Source organism: Cajanus cajan, chromosome 4 (genome assembly GCF_000230855.2).
Source record: "Cajanus cajan strain Asha chromosome 4, NIPB_CcT2T_4, whole genome shotgun sequence".
Lineage (NCBI taxonomy): Eukaryota > Viridiplantae > Streptophyta > Magnoliopsida > Fabales > Fabaceae > Cajanus > Cajanus cajan.
The window spans coordinates 37,679,979-37,695,822 of NC_138520.1; positions in this window are offsets into that span (position 1 = coordinate 37,679,979).

A 15,844-nucleotide genomic window follows, 5' to 3' on the forward strand; every position below is an offset into this window, starting at 1 on the left:
AGAGAACCAATGAACAGTAAACCAATTACCTGTTATGTTGTGCATCTGTGTTGGTTATTAGTCTCCCCAGGTGTAGCAAGTAAGTCAGTTGAAAAATTAGAGAGAACCAATGAACAGTAAACCAATTACCTGTTATGTTGTGCATCTGTGTTTGTTATTAGTCTCCCCAGGTGTAGCAAGTAAGTCAGTTGAAGAATTAGAGAGAACCAATGAATAGTAAACCAATTACCTGTTATGTTGTGCATCTGTGTTGGTTATTAGAGAGAACCAATGAACAGTAAACCAATTACCTGTTATGTTGTCCATCTGTGTTGGTTATTAGACTCCCCAAGTGTAGCAAGTAAGTTAGTTGGAAAATTAGAGAGAACCAATGAACAGTAAACCAATTACCTGTTATATTGTGCATCTGTGTTGGTTATTAGTCTCCCCAGGTGTAGCAAGTAAGTCAGTTGAAGAATTAGAGAGAACCAATGAACAGGAAACCAATTACATGATATGTTTTGCATCTGTGTTGGTTATTAGTCTCCCCAGGTGTAGCAAGTAAGTCAGTTGAAGAATTAGAGAGAACCGATGAACAGTAAACCAATTACCTGTTATGTTGTGCATCTGTGTTGGTTATTAGTCTCCCGAGGTGTAGCAAGTAAGTCAGTTGAAGAATTAGAGAGAACCGATGAACAGTAAACCAATTACCTGTTATGTTGTGCATCTGTGTTGGTTATTAGTCTCCCCAGGTGTAGCAAGTAAGTCAGTTGAAGAATTAGAGAGAACTAATGAACAGTAAACCAATTACCTGTTATGTTGTGCATCTGTGTTGGTTATTAGTCTCCCCAGGTGTAGCAAGTAAGTCAGTTGAAGAATTAGAGAGAACCAATGAACAGTAAACCAATTACATGATATGTTGTGCATCTGTGTTGGTTATTACTCTCCCTAGGTGTAGCAAGTAAGTTTGTTGAAGAATTGGAGAGAACCGATGAACAGTAAACCAATTACCTGTTATGTTGTGCATCTGTGTTGGTTATTAGTCTCCCCAGGTGTAGCAAGTAAGTCAGTTGAAGAATTAGAGAGAACCAATGAACAGTAAACCAATTACCTGTTATGTTGTGCATCTGTATTGGTTATTAGTCTCCCTTGGTGTAGCAAGTAAGTCAGTTGAAGAATTAGAGAGAACCAATGAACAGTAAACAAATTACCTGTTATGTTGTGCATCTGTGTTGGTTATTAGTCTCCCAAGGTGTAGCAAGTAAGTCAGTTGAAGAATTAGAGAGAACCGATGAACAGTAAACCAATTACCTGTTATGTTGTGCATCTGAGTTGGTTATTAGTCTCCCCAGGTGTAGCAAGTAAGTCAGTTGAAAAATTAGAGAGAACCAATGAACAGTAAACCAATTACCTGTTATGTTGTGCATCTGGGTTGGTTATTAGTCTCCCCAGGTGTAGCAAGTAAGTCAGTTGAAGAATTAGAGAGAACCAATGAAAAGTAAACCAATTACATGTTATGTTGTGCATCTGTGTTGGTTATTAGAGAGAACTGATGAACGGTAAACCAATTACCTGTTATGTTGTGCATCTGTGTTGGTTATTAGTCTCCCCAGGTGTAGCAAGTAAGTCAGTTGAAAAATTAGAGAGAACCAATGAACAGTAAACCAATTACCTGTTATATTGTGCATCTGTGTTGGTTATTAGAGAGAACCAATGAACAGTAAACCAATTACCTGTTATATTGTGCATCTGTGTTGGTTATTAGTCTCCCGAGGTGTAGCAAGTAAGTCAGTCGAAGAATTAGAGAGAACCGATGAACAGTAAACCAATTACCTGTTATGTTGTGTATCTGTGTTGGTTATTAGTCTCCCCAGGTGTAGCAAGTAAGTCAGTTGAAGAATTAGAGAGAACCAATGAACAGTAAACCAATTACCTGTTATGTTGTGCATCTGTGTTGGTTATTAGTCTCCCCAGGTGTAGCAAGTAAGTCAGTTGAAGAATTAGAGAGAACCAATGAACAGTAAACCAATTACCTGTTGTATTGTGCATCTGTGTTGGTTATTAGAGAGAACCAATGAACAGTAAACCAATTACCTGTTATGTTGTGCATCTGTGTTGGTTATTAGTCTCCCTAGGTGTAGCAAGTAAGTCAGTTGAAGAATTAGAGAGAACCAATGAAAAGTAAACCAATTACATGTTATGTTGTGCATCTGTGTTGGTTATTAGAGAGAACTGATGAACGGTAAACCAATTACCTGTTATGTTGTGCATCTGTGTTGGTTATTAGTCTCCCCAGGTGTAGCAAGTAAGTCAGTTGAAAAATTAGAGAGAACCAATGAACAGTAAACCAATTACCTGTTATATTGTGCATCTGTGTTGGTTATTAGAGAGAACCAATGAACAGTAAACCAATTACCTGTTATATTGTGCATCTGTGTTGGTTATTAGTCTCCCGAGGTGTAGCAAGTAAGTCAGTCGAAGAATTAGAGAGAACCGATGAACAGTAAACCAATTACCTGTTATGTTGTGCATCTGTGTTGGTTATTAGTCTCCCCAGGTGTAGCAAGTAAGTCAGTTGAAGAATTAGAGAGAACCAATGAACAGTAAACCAATTACCTGTTATGTTGTGCATCTGTGTTGGTTATTAGTCTCCCCAGGTGTAGCAAGTAAGTCAGTTGAAGAATTAGAGAGAGCCAATGAACAGTAAACCAATTACCTGTTATGTTGTGCATCTGTGTTGGTTATTAGAGAGAACCAATGAACAGTAAACCAATTACCTGTTATGTTGTGCATCTGTGTTGGTTATTAGTCTCCCCAGGTGTAGCAAGTAAGTCAGTTAAAGAATTAGAGAGAACCAATGAACAGTAAACCAATTACCTGTTATGTTGTGCATCTGTGTTGGTTATTAGAGAGAACCAATGAACAGTAAACCATTTACCTGTTATGTTGTGCTTCTGTGTTGGTTATTAGTCTCCCCAGGTGTAGCAAGTAAGTCAGTTGAAAAATTAGAGAGAACTAATGAACAGTAAACCAATTACCTGTTATATTGTGCATCTGTGTTGGTTATTAGTCTCCCGAGGTGTAGCAAGTAAGTCAGTTGAAGAATTAGAGAGAACCGATGAACAGTAAACCAATTACCTGTTATGTTGTGCATCTGTGTTGGTTATTAGTCTCCCCAGGTGTAGCAAGTAAGTCAGTTGAAGAATTAGAGAGAACCAATGAACAGTAAACCAATTACCTGTTATATTGTGCATCTGTGTTGGTTATTAGAGAGAACCAATGAACAGTAAACCAATTACCTGTTATGTTGTGCATCTGTGTTGGTTATTAGTCTCCCCAGGTGTAGCAAGTAAGTCAGTTGAAAAATTAGAGAGAACCAATGAACAGTAAACCAATTACCTGTTATATTGTGCATCTGTGTTGGTTATTGGTCTCCCCAGGTGTAGCAAGTAAGTCAGTTGAAAAATTAGAGAGAACCAATGAACAGTAAACCAATTACCTGTTATATTGTGCATCTGTGTTGGTTATTAGAGAGAACCAATGAACAGTAAACCAATTACCTGTTATATTGTGCATCTGTGTTGGTTATTAGTCTCCCGAGGTGTAGCAAGTAAGTCAGTCGAAGAATTAGAGAGAACCGATGAACAGTAAACCAATTACCTGTTATGTTGTGCATCTGTGTTGGTTATTAGTCTCCCCAGGTGTAGCAAGTAAGTCAGTTGAAGAATTAGAGAGAACCAATGAACAGTAAACCAATTACCTGTTATGTTGTGCATCTGTGTTGGTTATTAGTCTCCCCAGGTGTAGCAAGTAAGTCAGTTGAAGAATTAGAGAGAGCCAATGAACAGTAAACCAATTACCTGTTATGTTGTGCATCTGTGTTGGTTATTAGAGAGACTCAATGAACAGTAAACCAATTACCTGTTATGTTGTGCATCTGTGTTGGTTATTAGTCTCCCCAGGTGTAGCAAGTAAGTCAGTTGAAGAATTAGAGAGAACCAATGAACAGTAAACCAATTACCTGTTATGTTGTGCATCTGTGTTGGTTATTAGTCTCCCCAGGTGTAGCAAGTAAGTCAGTTGAAGAATTAGAGAGAGCCAATGAACAGTAAACCAATTACCTGTTATGTTGTGCATCTGTGTTGGTTATTAGAGAGACTCAATGAACAGTAAACCAATTACCTGTTATGTTGTGCATCTGTGTTGGTTATTAGTCTCCCCAGTTGTAGCAAGTAAGTCAGTTGAAGAATTAGAGAGAACCAATGAACAGTAAACCAATTACCTGTTATGTTGTGCATCTGGGTTGGTTATTAGTCTCCCCAGGTGTAGCAAGTAAGTCAGTTGAAGAATTAGAGAGAACCAATAAACAGGAAACCAATTACATGATATGTTTTGCATCTGTGTTGGTTATTAGTCTCCCCAGGTGTAGCAAGTAAGTCAGTTGAAGAATTAGAGAGAACCGATGAACAGTAAACCAATTACCTGTTATGCTGTGCATCTGTGTTGGTTATTAGTCTCCCGAGGTGTAGCAAGTAAGTCAGTTGAAGAATTAGAGAGAACCGATGAACAGTAAACCAATTACCTGTTATGTTGTGCATCTGTGTTGGTTATTAGTCTCCCCAGGTGTAGCAAGTAAGTCAGTTGAAGAATTAGAGAGAACCGATGAACAGTAAACCAATTACCTGTTATGTTGTGCATCTGTGTTGGTTATTAGTCTCCCGAGGTGTAGCAAGTAAGTCAGTTGAAGAATTAGAGAGAACCGATGAACAGTAAACCAATTACCTGTTATGTTGTGCATCTGTGTTGGTTATTAGTCTCCCCAGGTGTAGCAAGTAAGTCAGTTGAAGAATTAGAGAGAACTAATGAACAGTAAACCAATTACCTATTATGTTGTGCATCTGTGTTGGTTATTAGCCTCCCCAGGTGTAGCAAGTAAGTTAGTTGAAGAATTAGAGAGAACCAATGAACAGTAAACCAATTACCTGTTATGTTGTGCATCTGTGTTGGTTATTAGAGAGAACCAATGAACAGTAAACCAATTACCTGTTATGTTGTGCATCTGTGTTGGTTATTAGTCTCCCCAGGTGTAGCAAGTAAGTCAGTTGAAAAATTAAAGAGAACCAATGAACAGTAAACCAATTACCTGTTATATTGTGCATCTGTGTTGGTTATTAGTCTCCCGAGGTGTAGCAAGTAAGTCAGTTGAAGAATTAGAGAGAACCAATGAACAGTAAACCAATTACCTGTTATGTTGTGCATCTGTGTTGGTTATTAGTCTCCCCAGGTGTAGCAAGTAAGTCAGTTGAAGAATTAGAGAGAACCAATGAACAGTAAACCAATTACCTGTTATATTGTGCATCTGTGTTGGTTATTGGTCTCCCCAGGTGTAGCAAGTAAGTCAGTTGAAGAATTAGAGAGAACCAATGAACAGTAAACCAATTACATGATATGTTGTGCATCTGTGTTGGTTGTTAGTCTCTCCAGGTGTAGCAAGTAAGTCTGTTGAAGAATTAGAGAGAACGAATGAACAGTAAACCAATTACCTGTTATGTTGTGCATCTGGGTTGGTTATTAGTCTCCCCAGGTGTAGCAAGTAAGTCAGTTGAAGAATTAGAGAGAACCAATGAACAGTAAACCAATTACCTGTTATGTTGTGCATCTCTGTTGGTTATTAGAGAGATCCGATGAACAGTAAACCAATTACCTGTTATGTTGTGCATCTGTGTTGGTTATTAGTCTCCCCAGGTGTAGCAAGTAAGTCAGTTGAAGAATTAGAGAGAACCAATGAACAATAAACCAATTACATGTTATGTTGTGCATCTGTGTTGGTTATTAGTCTCCCCAGGTGTAGCAAGTAAGTCAGTGGAAGAATTAGAGAGAACCGATGAACAGTAAACCAATTACCTGTTATGTTGTGCATCTGTGTTGGTTATTAGAGAGACTCAATGAACAGTAAACCAATTACCTGTTATGTTGTGCATCTGTGTTGGTTATTAGTCTCCCTAGGTGTAGCAAGTAAGTCAGTTGAAGAATTAGAGAGAACCAATGAACAGTAAACCAATTACCTGTTATATTGTGCATCTGTGTTGGTTATTAGAGAGAACCAATGAACAGTAAACCAATTACCTGTTATGTTGTGCATCTGTGTTGGTTATTAGTCTCCCCAGGTGTAGCAAGTAAGTCAGTTGAAAAATTAGAGAGAACCAATGAACAGTAAACCAATTACCTGTTATATTGTGCATCTGTGTTGGTTATTGGTCTCCCCAGGTGTAGCAAGTAAATCAGTTGAAGAATTAGAGAGAACCAATGAACAGTAAACCAATTACATGATATGTTGTGCATCTGTGTTGGTTATTAGTCTCCCCAGGTGTAGCAAGTAAGTTTGTTGAAGAATTAGAGAGAACCAATGAACAGTAAACCAATTACCTGTTATGTTGTGCATCTGTGTTTGTTATTAGTCTCCCCAGGTGTAGCAAGTAAGTCAGTTGAAGAATTAGAGAGAACCAATGAATAGTAAACCAATTACCTGTTATGTTGTGCATCTGTGTTGGTTATTAGAGAGAACCAATGAACAGTAAACCAATTACCTGTTATGTTGTCCATCTGTGTTGGTTATTAGACTCCCCAAGTGTAGCAAGTAAGTTAGTTGGAAAATTAGAGAGAACCAATGAACAGTAAACCAATTACCTGTTATATTGTGCATCTGTGTTGGTTATTAGTCTCCCCAGGTGTAGCAAGTAAGTCAGTTGAAGAATTAGAGAGAACCAATGAACAGGAAACCAATTACATGATATGTTTTGCACCTGTGTTGGTTATTAGTCTCCCCAGGTGTAGCAAGTAAGTCAGTTGAAGAATTAGAGAGAACCGATGAACAGTAAACCAATTACCTGTTATGTTGTGCATCTGTGTTGGTTATTAGTCTCCCGAGGTGTAGCAAGTAAGTCAGTTGAAGAATTAGAGAGAACCGATGAACAGTAAACCAATTACCTGTTATGTTGTGCATCTGTGTTGGTTATTAGTCTCCCCAGGTGTAGCAAGTAAGTCAGTTGAAGAATTAGAGAGAACTAATGAACAGTAAACCAATTACCTGTTATGTTGTGCATCTGTGTTGGTTATTAGTCTCCCCAGGTGTAGCAAGTAAGTCAGTTGAAGAATTAGAGAGAACCAATGAACAGTAAACCAATTACCTGTTATGTTGTGCATTTGTGTTGGTTATTAGTCTCCCTAGGTATAGCGAGTAAGTCAGTTGAAGAATTAGAGAGAACCAATGAACCGTAAACCAATTACATGTTATGTTGTGCATTTGTCTTGGTTATTAGTCTCCCCAGGTGTAGCAAGTCAGTAAGTTGAAGAATTAGAGAGAACCAATGAACAGTAAACAAATTACATGTTATGTTGTGCATTTGTGTTGGTTATTAGTCTCCCCAGGTGTAGCAAGTAAGTCAGTTGAAGAATTAGAGAGAACCAATGAACAGTAAACCAATTACCTGTTATGTTGTGCATCTGTGTTGGTTATTAGTCTCCCCAGGTGTAGCAAGTAAGTCAGTTGAAGAATTAGAGAGAGCCAATGAACAGTAAACCAATTACCTGTTATGTTGTGCATCTGTGTTGGTTATTAGAGAGAACCAATGAACAGTAAACCAATTACCTGTTATGTTGTGCATCTGTGTTGGTTATTAGTCTCCCCAGGTGTAGCAAGTAAGTCAGTTAAAGAATTAGAGAGAACCAATGAACAGTAAACCAATTACCTGTTATGTTGTGCATCTGTGTTGGTTATTAGAGAGAACCAATGAACAGTAAACCATTTACCTGTTATGTTGTGCTTCTGTGTTGGTTATTAGTCTCCCCAGGTGTAGCAAGTAAGTCAGTTGAAAAATTAGAGAGAACCAATGAACAGTAAACCAATTACCTGTTATATTGTGCATCTGTGTTGGTTATTAGTCTCCCGAGGTGTAGCAAGTAAGTCAGTTGAAGAATTAGAGAGAACCGATGAACAGTAAACCAATTACCTGTTATGTTGTGCATCTGTGTTGGTTATTAGTCTCCCCAGGTGTAGCAAGTAAGTCAGTTGAAGAATTAGAGAGAACCAATGAACAGTAAACCAATTACCTGTTATATTGTGCATCTGTGTTGGTTATTAGAGAGAACCAATGAACAGTAAACCAATTACCTGTTATGTTGTGCATCTGTGTTGGTTATTAGTCTCCCCAGGTGTAGCAGGTAAGTCAGTTGAAAAATTAGAGAGAACCAATGAACAGTAAACCAATTACCTGTTATATTGTGCATCTGTGTTGGTTATTGGTCTCCCCAGGTGTAGCAAGTAAGTCAGTTGAAAAATTAGAGAGAACCAATGAACAGTAAACCAATTACCTGTTATATTGTGCATCTGTGTTGGTTATTAGAGAGAACCAATGAACAGTAAACCAATTACCTGTTATATTGTGCATCTGTGTTGGTTATTAGTCTCCCGAGGTGTAGCAAGTAAGTCAGTCGAAGAATTAGAGAGAACCGATGAACAGTAAACCAATTACCTGTTATGTTGTGCATCTGTGTTGGTTATTAGTCTCCCCAGGTGTAGCAAGTAAGTCAGTTGAAGAATTAGAGAGAACCAATGAACAGTAAACCAATTACCTGTTATGTTGTGCATCTGTGTTGGTTATTAGTCTCCCCAGGTGTAGCAAGTAAGTCAGTTGAAGAATTAGAGAGAGCCAATGAACAGTAAACCAATTACCTGTTATGTTGTGCATCTGTGTTGGTTATTAGAGAGACTCAATGAACAGTAAACCAATTACCTGTTATGTTGTGCATCTGTGTTGGTTATTAGTCTCCCCAGTTGTAGCAAGTAAGTCAGTTGAAGAATTAGAGAGAACCAATGAATAGTAAACCAATTACCTGTTATGTTGTGCATCTGTGTTGTTTATTAGTCTCCCCAGGTGTAGCAAGTAAGTCAGTTGAAGAATTAGAGAGAACCAATAAACAGGAAACCAATTACATGATATGTTTTGCATCTGTGTTGGTTATTAGTCTCCCCAGGTGTAGCAAGTAAGTCAGTTGAAGAATTAGAGAGAACCGATGAACAGTAAACCAATTACCTGTTATGCTGTGCATCTGTGTTGGTTATTAGTCTCCCGAGGTGTAGCAAGTAAGTCAGTTGAAGAATTAGAGAGAACCGATGAACAGTAAACCAATTACCTGTTATGTTGTGCATCTGTGTTGGTTATTAGTCTCCCCAGGTGTAGCAAGTAAGTCAGTTGAAGAATTAGAGAGAACCGATGAACAGTAAACCAATTACCTGTTATGTTGTGCATCTGTGTTGGTTATTAGTCTCCCGAGGTGTAGCAAGTAAGTCAGTTGAAGAATTAGAGAGAACCGATGAACAGTAAACCAATTACCTGTTATGTTGTGCATCTGTGTTGGTTATTAGTCTCCCCAGGTGTACCAAGTAAGTCAGTTGAAGAATTAGAGAGAACTAATGAACAGTAAACCAATTACCTATTATGTTGTGCATCTGTGTTGGTTATTAGTCTCCCCAGGTGTAGCAAGTAAGTTAGTTGAAGAATTAGAGAGAACCAATGAACAGTAAACCAATTACCTGTTATGTTGTGCATCTGTGTTGGTTATTAGAGAGAACCAATGAACAGTAAACCAATTACCTGTTATGTTGTGCATCTGTGTTGGTTATTAGTCTCCCCAGGTGTAGCAAGTAAGTCAGTTGAAAAATTAAAGAGAACCAATGAACAGTAAACCAATTACCTGTTATATTGTGCATCTGTGTTGGTTATTAGTCTCCCGAGGTGTAGCAAGTAAGTCAGTTGAAGAATTAGAGAGAACCAATGAACAGTAAACCAATTACCTGTTATGTTGTGCATCTGTGTTGGTTATTAGTCTCCCCAGGTGTAGCAAGTAAGTCAGTTGAAGAATTAGAGAGAACCAATGAACAGTAAACCAATTACCTGTTATATTGTGCATCTGTGTTGGTTATTGGTCTCCCCAGGTGTAGCAAGTAAGTCAGTTGAAGAATTAGAGAGAACCAATGAACAGTAAACCAATTACATGATATGTTGTGCATCTGTGTTGGTTATTAGTCTCCCCAGGTGTAGCAAGTAAGTTTGTTGAAGAATTGGAGAGAACCGATGAACAGTAAACCAATTACCTGTTATGTTGTGCATCTGTGTTGGTTGTTAGTCTCTCCAGGTGTAGCAAGTAAGTCTGTTGAAGAATTAGAGAGAACGAATGAACAGTAAACCAATTACCTGTTATGTTGTGCATCTGGGTTGGTTATTAGTCTCCCCAGGTGTAGCAAGTAAGTCAGTTGAAGAATTAGAGAGAACCAATGAACAGTAAACCAATTACCTGTTATGTTGTGCATCTCTGTTGGTTATTAGAGAGATCCGATGAACAGTAAACCAATTACCTGTTATGTTGTGCATCTGTGTTGGTTATTAGTCTCCCCAGGTGTAGCAAGTAAGTCAGTTGAAGAATTAGAGAGAACCAATGAACAATAAACCAATTACATGTTATGTTGAGCATCTGTGTTGGTTATTAGTCTCCCCAGGTGTAGCAAGTAAGTCAGTGGAAGAATTAGAGAGAACCGATGAACAGTAAACCAATTACCTGTTATGTTGTGCATCTGTGTTGGTTATTAGTCTCCCGAGGTGTAGCAAGTAAGTCAGTTGAAGAATTAGAGAGAACCAATGAACAGTAAACCAATTACCTGTTATATTGTGCATCTGTGTTGGTTATTAGAGAGAACCAATGAACAGTAAACCAATTACCTGTTATGTTGTGCATCTGTGTTGGTTATTAGTCTCCCCAGGTGTAGCAAGTAAGTCAATTGAAAAATTAGAGAGAACCAATGAACAGTAAACCAATTACCTGTTATATTGTGCATCTGTGTTGGTTATTGGTCTCCCCAGGTGTAGCAAGTAAGTCAGTTGAAGAATTAGAGAGAACCAATGAACAGTAAACCAATTACCTGTTATGTTGTGCATCTGTGTTGGTTATTAGAGAGAACCGATGAACAGTAAACCAATTACCTGTTATGTTGTGCATCTGTGTTGGTTATTAGTCTCCCTAGGTGTAGCAAGTAAGTCAGTTGAAGAATTAGAGAGAACCAATGAACAGTAAACCAATTACCTGTTATATTGTGCATCTGTGTTGGTTATTAGAGAGAACCAATGAACAGTAAACCAATTACCTGTTATGTTGTGCATCTGTGTTGGTTATTAGTCTCCCCAGGTGTAGCAAGTAAGTCAGTTGAAAAATTAGAGAGAACCAATGAACAGTAAACCAATTACCTGTTATATTGTGCATCTGTGTTGGTTATTGGTCTCCCCAGGTGTAGCAAGTAAGTCAGTTGAAGAATTAGAGAGAACCAATGAACAGTAAACCAATTACATGATATGTTGTGCATCTGTGTTGGTTATTAGTCTCCCCAGGTGTAGCAAGTAAGTTTGTTGAAGAATTAGAGAGAACCAATGAACAGTAAACCAATTACCTGTTATGTTGTGCATCTGTGTTTGTTATTAGTCTCCCCAGGTGTAGCAAGTAAGTCAGTTGAAGAATTAGAGAGAACCAATGAATAGTAAACCAATTACCTGTTATGTTGTGCATCTGTGTTGGTTATTAGAGAGAACCAATGAACAGTAAACCAATTACCTGTTATGTTGTCCATCTGTGTTGGTTATTAGACTCCCCAAGTGTAGCAAGTAAGTTAGTTGGAAAATTAGAGAGAACCAATGAACAGTAAACCAATTACCTGTTATATTGTGCATCTGTGTTGGTTATTAGTCTCCCCAGGTGTAGCAAGTAAGTCAGTTGAAGAATTAGAGAGAACCAATGAACAGGAAACCAATTACATGATATGTTTTGCACCTGTGTTGGTTATTAGTCTCCCCAGGTGTAGCAAGTAAGTCAGTTGAAGAATTAGAGAGAACCGATGAACAGTAAACCAATTACCTGTTATGTTGTGCATCTGTGTTGGTTATTAGTCTCCCGAGGTGTAGCAAGTAAGTCAGTTGAAGAATTAGAGAGAACCGATGAACAGTAAACCAATTACCTGTTATGTTGTGCATCTGTGTTGGTTATTAGTCTCCCCAGGTGTAGCAAGTAAGTCAGTTGAAGAATTAGAGAGAACTAATGAACAGTAAACCAATTACCTGTTATGTTGTGCATCTGTGTTGGTTATTAGTCTCCCCAGGTGTAGCAAGTAAGTCAGTTGAAGAATTAGAGAGAACCAATGAACAGTAAACCAATTACATGATATGTTGTGCATCTGTGTTGGTTAATAGTCTCCCTAGGTGTAGCAAGTAAGTTTGTTGAAGAATTGGAGAGAACCGATGAACAGTAAACCAATTACCTGTTATGTTGTGCATCTGTGTTGGTTATTAGTCTCCCCAGGTGTAGCAAGTAAGTCAGTTGAAGAATTAGAGAGAACCAATGAACAGTAAACCAATTACCTGTTATGTTGTGCATCTGTATTGGTTATTAGTTTCCCTAGGTGTAGCAAGTAAGTCAGTTGAAGAATTAGAGAGAACCAATGAACAGTAAACCAATTACCTGTTATGTTGTGCATCTGTGTTGGTTATTAGTCTCCCAAGGTGTAGCAAGTAAGTCAGTTGAAGAATTAGAGAGAACCGATGAACAGTAAACCAATTACCTGTTATGTTGTGCATCTGAGTTGGTTATTAGTCTCCCCAGGTGTAGCAAGTAAGTCAGTTGAAAAATTAGAGAGAACCAATGAACAGTAAACCAATTACCTGTTATGTTGTGCATCTGGGTTGGTTATTAGTCTCCCCAGGTGTAGCAAGTAAGTCAGTTGAAGAATTAGAGAGAACCAATGAAAAGTAAACCAATTACATGTTATGTTGTGCATCTGTGTTGGTTATTAGAGAGAACTGATGAACGGTAAACCAATTACCTGTTATGTTGTGCATCTGTGTTGGTTATTAGTCTCCCCAGGTGTAGCAAGTAAGTCAGTTGAAAAATTAGAGAGAACCAATGAACTGTAAACCAATTACCTGTTATATTGTGCATCTGTATTGGTTATTAGAGAGAACCAATGAACAGTAAACCAATTACCTGTTATATTGTGCATCTGTGTTGGTTATTAGTCTCCCGAGGTGTAGCAAGTAAGTCAGTTGAAGAATTACAGAGAACCAATGAATAGTAAACCAATTGCCTGTTATGTTGTGCATCTGTGTTGGTTATTAGTCTCCCGAGGTGTAGCAAGTAAGTCAGTTGAAGAATTACAGAGAACCAATGAATAGTAAACCAATTGCCTGTTATGTTGTGCATCTGTGTTGGTTATTAGTCTCCCGAGGTGTAGCAAGTAAGTCAGTTGAAGAATTAGAGAGAACCGATGAACAGTAAACCAATTACCTGTTATGTTGTGCATCTGTGTTGGTTATTAGTCTCCCCAGGTGTAGCAAGTAAGTCAGTTGAAGAATTAGAGAGAACTAATGAACAGTAAACCAATTACCTGTTATGTTGTGCATCTGTGTTGGTTATTAGTCTCCCCAGGTGTAGCAAGTAAGTCAGTTGAAGAATTAGAGAGAACCAATGAACAGTAAACCAATTACATGATATGTTGTGCATCTGTGTTGGTTAATAGTCTCCCTAGGTGTAGCAAGTAAGTTTGTTGAAGAATTGGAGAGAACCGATGAACAGTAAACCAATTACCTGTTATGTTGTGCATCTGTGTTGGTTATTAGTCTCCCCAGGTGTAGCAAGTAAGTCAGTTGAAGAATTAGAGAGAACCAATGAACAGTAAACCAATTACCTGTTATGTTGTGCATCTGTATTGGTTATTAGTCTCCCTAGGTGTAGCAAGTAAGTCAGTTGAAGAATTAGAGAGAACCAATGAACAGTAAACCAATTACCTGTTATGTTGTGCATCTGTGTTGGTTATTAGTCTCCCAAGGTGTAGCAAGTAAGTCAGTTGAAGAATTAGAGAGAACCGATGAACAGTAAACCAATTACCTGTTATGTTGTGCATCTGAGTTGGTTATTAGTCTCCCCAGGTGTAGCAAGTAAGTCAGTTGAAAAATTAGAGAGAACCAATGAACAGTAAACCAATTACCTGTTATGTTGTGCATCTGGGTTGGTTATTAGTCTCCCCAGGTGTAGCAAGTAAGTCAGTTGAAGAATTAGAGAGAACCAATGAAAAGTAAACCAATTACATGTTATGTTGTGCATCTGTGTTGGTTATTAGAGAGAACTGATGAACGGTAAACCAATTACCTGTTATGTTGTGCATCTGTGTTGGTTATTAGTCTCCCCAGGTGTAGCAAGTAAGTCAGTTGAAAAATTAGAGAGAACCAATGAACAGTAAACCAATTACCTGTTATATTGTGCATCTGTGTTGGTTATTAGAGAGAACCAATGAACAGTAAACCAATTACCTGTTATATTGTGCATCTGTGTTGGTTATTAGTCTCCCGAGGTGTAGCAAGTAAGTCAGTTGAAGAATTACAGAGAACCAATGAATAGTAAACCAATTGCCTGTTATGTTGTGCATCTGTGTTGGTTATTAGTCTCCCCAGATGTAGAAAGTAAGTTAGTTGAAGAATTAGAGAGAACCAATGAACAGTAAACCAATTACATGTTATGTTGTGCATCTGTGTTGGTTATTAGTCTCCCCAGGTGTAGCAAGTAAGTCAGTTGAAGAATTAGAGAGAACCAATGAACAGTAAACCAATTACATGTTATGTTGTGCATCTGTGTTGGTTATTAGTCTCCCCAGGTGTAGCAAGTAAGTCAGTGGAAGAATTAGAGAGAACCGATGAACAGTAAACCAATTACCTGTTATGTTGTGCATCTGTGTTGGTTATTAGTCTCCCCAGGTGTAGCAAGTAAGTCAGTTGAAGAATTAGAGAGAACCCATGAACAGTAAACCAATTACCTGTTATATTGTGCATCTGTGTTGGTTATTAGTCTCCCCAGGTGTAGCAAGTAAGTCAGTTGAAGAATTAGAGAGAACCAATGAACAGTAATCCAATTACACGATATGTTGTGCATCTGTGTTGGCTATTAGTCTCCCCAGGTGTAGCAAGTAAGTCAGTCGAAGAATTAGAGAGAACCGATGAACAGTAAACCAATTACCTGTTATGTTGTGCATCTGTGTTGGTTATTAGTCTCCCCAGGTGTAGCAAGTAAGTCAGTTGAAGAATTAGAGAGAACCAATGAACAGTAAACCAATTACCTGTTATGTTGTGCATCTGTGTTGGTTATTAGTCTCCCCAGGTGTAGCAAGTAAGTCAGTTGAAGAATTAGAGAGAGCCAATGAACAGTAAACCAATTACCTGTTATGTTGTGCATCTGTGTTGGTTATTAGAGAGAACCAATGAACAGTAAACCAATTACCTGTTATGTTGTGCAACTGTGTTGGTTATTAGTCTCCCCAGGTGTAGCAAGTAAGTCAGTTGAAGAATTAGAGAGAACCAATGAACAGTAAACCAATTACCTGTTATGTTGTGCATCTGTGTTGGTTATTAGAGAGAACCGATGAACAGTAAACCAATTACCTGTTATGTTGTGCATCTGTGTTGGTTATTAGTCTCCCTAGGTGTAGCAAGTAAGTCAGTTGAAGAATTAGAGAGAACCAATGAACAGTAAACCAATTACCTGTTATATTGTGCATCTGTGTTGGTTATTAGAGAGAACCAATGAACAGTAAACCAATTACCTGTTATGTTGTGCATCTGTGTTGGTTATTAGTCTCCCCAGGTGTAGCAAGTAAGTCAGTTGAAAAATTAGAGAGAACCAATGAACAGTAAACCAATTACCTGTTATATTGTGCATCTGTGTTGGTTATTGGTCTCCCCAGGTGTAGCAAGTAAGTCAGTTGAAGAATTAGAGAGAACCA